At 38.1% G+C, this 7111-nt stretch overlaps 1 non-coding gene and 1 pseudogene across 1 annotated transcript; both read right to left on the bottom strand.

The window, feature by feature from the left end:
- Positions 1-3819: 3819 nt before the first annotated feature.
- LOC103227192 (nucleophosmin pseudogene) lies at positions 3820-4515 on the bottom strand (annotated as a pseudogene).
- A 2293-nt stretch (positions 4516-6808) lies between these two features.
- On the bottom strand, positions 6809-6880 carry TRNAC-GCA (transfer RNA cysteine (anticodon GCA)). Its single transcript has one exon. It is a non-coding gene; the product is annotated as a tRNA-Cys (tRNA).
- Positions 6881-7111: the final 231 nt, after the last annotated feature.

Below are 7111 nucleotides of genomic sequence, written 5' to 3'. Positions count from 1 at the left end.
TGGGCTTCATCCCTGGGATGCAAGGCTGGTTCAACATACACAAATCAATGAACGTAATCCAGCATATAAACAGAACCAAAGACAAAAACCACGTAATTATCTCAATAGATGCAGAAAAGGCCTTTGACAAAATTCAACAGCCCTTCATGCTAAAAACTCTCAATAAATTCGGTATTGATGGAATGTATCTCAAAATAATAAGAGCTATTTATGACAAACCCACAGCCAATATCATACTGAATGGGCAAAAACTGGAAACATCCCTTTGAAAACTGGCACAAGACAGGGATGCCCTCTCTCACCACTCCTATTCAACATAGTGTTGGAAGTTCTGGCTAGGGCAATCAGGCAATAGAAAGAAATAAGGGGTATTCAATTAGGAAAAGAAGAAGTCAAGTTGTCCCTGTTTGCAGATGACATGATTGTATATTTAGAAAACCCCATCGTCTCAGTCCAAAACCTCCTTAAGCTGATAAGCAACTTCAGCAAAGTCTCAGGATACAAAATCAATATGCAAAAATCACAAGCATTCTTATACACCAATAGCAGACACACACAGAGCCAAACCATGAATGAACTCCCATTCACAATAGCTTCAAAGAGAATAAAATACCTAGGAATCCAACTTACAAGGGATGTGAAGGACCTTTTCAAGGAGAACCACAAACCACTGCTCAGTGAAATAAAAGAGGACATAAACAAATGGAAGAACATACCATGCTCATGGATAGGAAGAATCAATATAGTGAAAATGGCCATACTGCCCAAGGTAATTTATAGATTCAATGCCATCCCCATTAATGACTGTCTTCACAGAATTGGAAATAACTGCTTTAAAGTTCATATGGAACCAAAAAAGAGCCCACATTGCCAAGACATTTCTAAGTCTAAAGAACAAAGCTGCAGGCATCACGCTGCCTGACTTCAAACTATACTACAAGGCTACAGTAACCAAAACAGCATGGTACTGGTACCAAAACAGAGATATAGACCAATGGAACAGAACAGAGTCCTCAGAAATAATACCATACATCTACAGCCATCTGATCTTTGACAAACTTGACAAAAACAAGAAATGGGGAAAGGATTCCCTAGTTAATAAATGGTGCTGGGAAAATTGGCTAGCCACAAGTAGAAAGCTGAAACTGGATCGTTTCCTTACTCCTTATATGGAAATCAACTCAAGATGGATTAGACACTTAAATGTTAGTCCTAAAACCATAAAAACCCTAGAAGAAAACCTAGGTAATGCCATTCAGGACATAGGCATGGGCAAGGACTTCATGTCTAAAACACCAAAAGCAATGGCAACAAAAGCCAAAATTGACAAATGGGATCTAATTAAACGAAAGAGCTTCTGCACAGCAAAAGAAACTACCATCAGAGTCAACAGGCAACCTACAGAATGGGAGAACATTTTTGCAATCTACTCATCTGATAAAGGGCTAATATCCAGAACCCACAAAGAACTCAGACAAATTTACAAGAAAAAACAACCCCATCAAAAAGTGGGCAAAGGATATGAACAGACACTTCTCAAAAGAAGACATGCATACAGCCAACAGACACATGAAAAAATGCTCATCATCACTTGCTGTCAGAGAAATGCAAATCAAAACCACAATGAGATACCATCTCACACCAGTTAGAATGGCAATCATTAAAAAGTCAGGAAACAACAGGTGCTGGAGAGGATGTGGAGAAATAGGAACACTTTTACACTGTTGGTGGGACTGTAAACTAGTTCAACCATTGTGGAAAACAGTGTGGAGATTCCTCAAGGATCTAGAACTAGAAATACCATTTGACCCAGCCATCCCATTACTAGGAATATACCCAAAGGTTTATAAGTCATGCTGCTATAAAGACACATGCACACGTATGTTTATTGCGGCACTATTCACAATAGCAAAGACTTGGAATCAACCCAAATGTCCATCAGTGACAGACTGGATTGAGAAAATGTGGCACATATACACCATGGAATACTATGCAGCCATAAAAAAGAATGAGTTCGTGTCCTTTGTAGAGACATGGATGCAGCTGGAAACCATCATTCTCAGCAAACTATCACAAGAACAGAAAACCAAACACTGCATTTTCTCACTTATAGGTGGGAATTGAACAATGAGATCACTTGGACACAGGAAGGCGAACATCACACACCGGGGCCTCCTGTGGGGAGGGGCGGGGGGAAGGATAGCATTAGGAGATATACAAAATGTAAATGATGAGTTAATAGGTACAGCACACCAACATGGCACATGTATACATATATAACAAACCTGCACGTTGTGCATATGTACCCTAAAACTTAAAGTATAATTTTTTAAAAAATGTGTGTATATATATATATAGTCCTTTTTTGTGTCTTGTAATCTTTTTAGATTTAAGGTCTATTTTTTGTGATATTAGTCTTACCACCCCCTCTCTCTTTTGATTACTATTTGTATGGAATATCTTTTTGCGTCCTTTCACTTTCAATCTATTTGTGCCTTTAGGTCTAAAGTGAGTCCTTTATAGACAGCATATAGCTGGATCATGTTTTTGTATCTACTTTTGTAATCTCTGCCTTTTGATTAGAGAGTTTAATCCATTTACATTTAAAGTAATTACTGATAAAGAGAAAAATACTTCTGTCATTTTGCTATTCGTCTTCTGCATGCCTTATAGCAATTTTATCCCTCATTTCTGCATTACTGTTTTCCTTTCTGTAGTGAAATGTTTAAATTTCTTTCATATATATATGTTGCTTTCAAGATTTTCTTTGTCTTGGGATGTTGAAAGTTGATTATAATGTGTCTCAGTGTGGGTCTTTTTAGTTTATCTTACTTGGAATTCATTGAGCTTCTTAGATATATATATATGTATATATATGGGTTTTTTAATATGTACATATTATATAGCTATTTTCTTTGTGGCTTTCATGGGGATTACATTTAATATTATAACAATACAACACTCCATTTTGAATTCATGCCAACTTAACTTGAGTAACATACAAAAACTCTGGTTTGTTAACAGCTCCATCACTACCCCTTTCAGTTGCTGATGTCACAAAATCACATCTTTATATATCAAATGCCCCAAAACATGAACTAATAATTCTCTTAAGTGCATTAGTCTCTTACATTATATATATATAAAAAAAAAGTGGAGTTACAACTGTTGTTGCTATAACACTAACTTTAACAATTGCCCATGTATTTACCTTCACTGAGATCTTTATTTTTTCATATGGCTTCATGTTACTAATGTTTGTATAAGGTGAGAGATGAGGATCCAGTTTCATTCTTCTACATGTGGCTTGCCGATTTTTTCACACCATTTTTTGAATAGGGTGTCCTTTTCCCTCAATGTGGGTCTCTTTAGTTCATCTTACTTGGAATTCATTGAGCTACTTAGTTTGTTTGTTTGTTTTGTTTTGTTTTGTTTTCGTTTTTTGAGACAGGGTTTTGTTCTGTCACTCAGGCTGGAGTGCAGTGGCATGAGCTCAGCTCACTTTTTTTGTTTTTATTAAATTACTGAGTATTCACAAGTGTATTTTTGTCTCCCCACCATATCCATGTCTAACCACCACTACTACTATGTCCTATCATAACATTCCATACATACTTAAAACCAAACAAAGGGTGGAGTTTCATCTTTAAAAACTAAACAGGCATTTTGGACAACACATTCTTGGTAACAGAACCTGGACAACATTTACCAAACACGGTAGGGAAAGTTCTCACTCTGCATTATAAAAAAGCCAGATATCAACTGTTACAGAAATGAAATGAGATGAAAACTTTTTAATAAATCATTTAAACTATTTTCCTAAAGAGACTTCCTCTACTGCCAGAGATCTTGAATAACCTCCTGGTCAGTCATCTAGAAGCAATTGTTCACATAACTGATCAACTTGGCTTCCACTTTGGGAATAGAACTACCTTTTTCTATACTTGCTTGCATTTTTGCTTTAATGTCTTCTACAGAACTAGGTCCTTTTGGTGTTTCAGGAGATTTTTGCTGTTTTTTGAAGGATTCTCGTCCATTTGATCTTGGTGTTGATGATGGTTTTGAGTCTTTTCCATTCTGATTTGACTTTTGTGCATTTTTGACTGGAGTATCTCATATAAATTTCTTCACTGGTGCTTTTTCTTCAGTTTCCTCATCATCAAAATCATCACCATCATCATCTTCATCAGCAGCAAGTTTTACTTTTTTCTGTGGAAGCTTGCTACCACCTCCAGGGGCAGACTGCTTTCCAGATATACTTAAGAGTTTCACATCCTCCTTCTCTTCATCTTCTGACTCTGCATCTTCCTCCACAGCTACTAAGTGGTATCCACTAATATGCACTGGCCCTGAACCACACTTCAACTGTAAGACCACTGGTGGTGTTATTTCAAAGCCCCCAAGGGAAACCATTGGCTGTACAGACATTTTCAAAGTTGCCAGTGTTACTGTAATTGGACTGCCTTCGTAATTCATTGCCTCTGCTTCAACAGTTCCAATTCATCCGTTGCTCCAGCCCCTAAATTGATTGCTCTTAAAGATAACTGGTGCTCATTTTCATTATTATCCACCTTAAAGTGATCATCTTTGTTGGCCTTTAGTTCACAACTGAAAAAATAGTTCTGGGGCCTCAGGGGCCTCATCTCCATGTCCACGAATCTTCCATCAGGTGGTGGCACGCACTTAGGTGGGAGAGAAGGCGGATGGAGATAAGCAACCACTGCTCAAGAGAACAGCTGCACAGGACAGAACCACACCAGGGCAATCTCAGCTCACTTTAACCTCTACCTCTTGGTTTCAAGGAATTCTCATGCCTCAGCCTCCTGAGTAGCTGGGATTACAGGCATGTGCCACCATGCCCGTGTAATTTTTTTTTTTTTTTTTTTTTTTTTTTTGTAGCGATGAGATTTCACCAGTTGACCAGGCTGGTCTCAAACTCCTGACCTCAAGTGATCCACCCACCTCAGCCTTCCAAAGCGCTGGGATTACATACATGAGCCACTGTGCCCAGCTGAGCTTCTTAGATTTTTATATTCATGTATTTCATCGATGTTGGGTAGTTTTCAACTATTATTTCTTCAAATATTCTTTCCCCCCATTTTCTGTCCCTTCCTCTTGTGGGATTCTCATAATGCATATGTTGGTCCACTTGTGGCGTCCCACGGGTCTCTTAGGCTCTGTTCACTTTTCTTCAGTCTTTGTTCTTTCAGTTCCTCTATATTAATTACCTTATCTTCTGTGTTTGCCATACTTTTGTGTTACCTTGTTTTATGATGGATAGTTTTTCCTCTCAGTGTTTTAGTTCACTGATTTTCTCATTGGCTTAATCTATTTATTAAGAAGAGCATAGATCTATTCATTGAGTTTTTAATTTTAGTTATTGTATTTTTAGACATAAAATTTATATTTTGTCTTCTTTTCAAATCTCCTGAGTTACTTTTCATGCTTTAAATTTCCTATTGAAATTTTCAAGGTTGGCTTTTATCTCCTTGAACACAGTAAGCATTGTTATTTTATAGCGTTTCTGGTAGTTCTAATATCCAAAGTCCTTTTGTTTAGTTCTGTGGTCTGTTATTTTTATCGATTCTCATTCATAGCTTTTTGCTTCCCTGTGTATACGGCGATCTTTGACTGTATGCTAAAATTTTATTTGTAGAACTAATCTAAGGCCAGGAATAATAATATCCTCCTTTATTTGCTTTTTCCAAGTAAATAAATTATATTAAGGTGCCCTGAACAATCAAAAGTTTATATTAAGGTGTCCTGAGCCATTCAAAAGTTAAAAAGCCTAGCCACAAATTCTTACAGTGACTGAATTTCTTTCCATTTACTCTTATCCCTTGAGCTCCTAGTCCGAAGCCAGAGTTGGTGTCATCAATGTCTATACTCTAGTTGGGCCCAGAATTCTGACTTCTATCTCCCTAGTTTTGAGAGGCTCCCAAAAGCTCCAGTCAGGTTCTCAGCTGCCTCTTCTGAACTGAGAAATACACTCAGGGCCAAAGCAGCTTTTAGTATGGAAATTTAAATTTCTGCTTCCATCCTTTCCAAATCTACATCTGGTATTTCCTATGTTAGTTATTTGATACTTTTAATGAGATGTTTTTCATATTTTCTGAATTTTTATTTGTCCTCATATAAAAGATTATTTCAAATTTCTTTGCTCATCAAGGAAAGTAGAGAATCCTCTGAAGATTTGTTACAGCCATTTGTGTCTTAAATATTTTATCTGAATTTTTAAGTTTAATATAAAGTATTAAACTTCTAGGTATTCTCATCAAGGAAATACTGACCCAGGGTAAGAAGTGTTAGGAGAGAAGAAGGGAGAATTAGGTGGCCAGAGTCTGTGGTAGAGGCAGCACCCTCAAGAAATTCCCAGACAGAGAAAAGAGACAACTTTTGACAGGGTTTTCAAATCGTTATAGTTGCCTCTGGGAAGTAGGAAGCTGCATATATTTCCTTCATACTTCACAGAAAGTAGTAGCAAGATCAAAGAGAGAGTCTGTGCTTTCTTTCTGGAGATTACGGTGAGGTTGAGGAAATGAGATACTGAGAAAGAGTAAGGTCCAGATATAGACCATAAGGGGCAAGAGACCCAGAAATGGGGCTTGTCTGGGCTAACTTGGTCAGCCTCTTCAATCAAATGTGACTCTAGCAGTTATTATATTATCTGGGTGATGACCGGGGAGGATTCTTATAGACCCTGTCCTGATCCAGACACTAAATTTTATCATGAAATAAAGCACACTAATGGTCACATGTGGAGAGAAGGGGCAGAAATCTCACCACTACTTCAGTCATTAAAAATAGCAGGGGGCACCTGGATTTGAACCAGGGACCTCTTGATCTGCAGTCAAATGCTCTACCCCTGAGCTATACCCCCAGGCCTGGCTATATGTCTTAATTTCACCTTTACAACTGTGCAGCTGATGGCTGTTTCTGGACTCACAGCCACGTTCCTGAGGGGTGTGGGGAGCCTGCCCATGAAAGCCAGGCCCTCACTGCCATCACTTACTCCCTGGTCTACCTGTGAACACCTACTGACCATATTTCATGTGCCAGGCATATCCTTACCTCTGCCACCCCTATTCCATCTGCCCTGCAGTGGGCAGTC

Source organism: Chlorocebus sabaeus, chromosome 21, assembly GCF_047675955.1.
Source record: "Chlorocebus sabaeus isolate Y175 chromosome 21, mChlSab1.0.hap1, whole genome shotgun sequence".
In the NCBI taxonomy this organism is placed as follows: Eukaryota; Metazoa; Chordata; class Mammalia; order Primates; family Cercopithecidae; genus Chlorocebus; species Chlorocebus sabaeus.
This window is presented reverse-complemented; position numbering and strand designations above follow the sequence as displayed.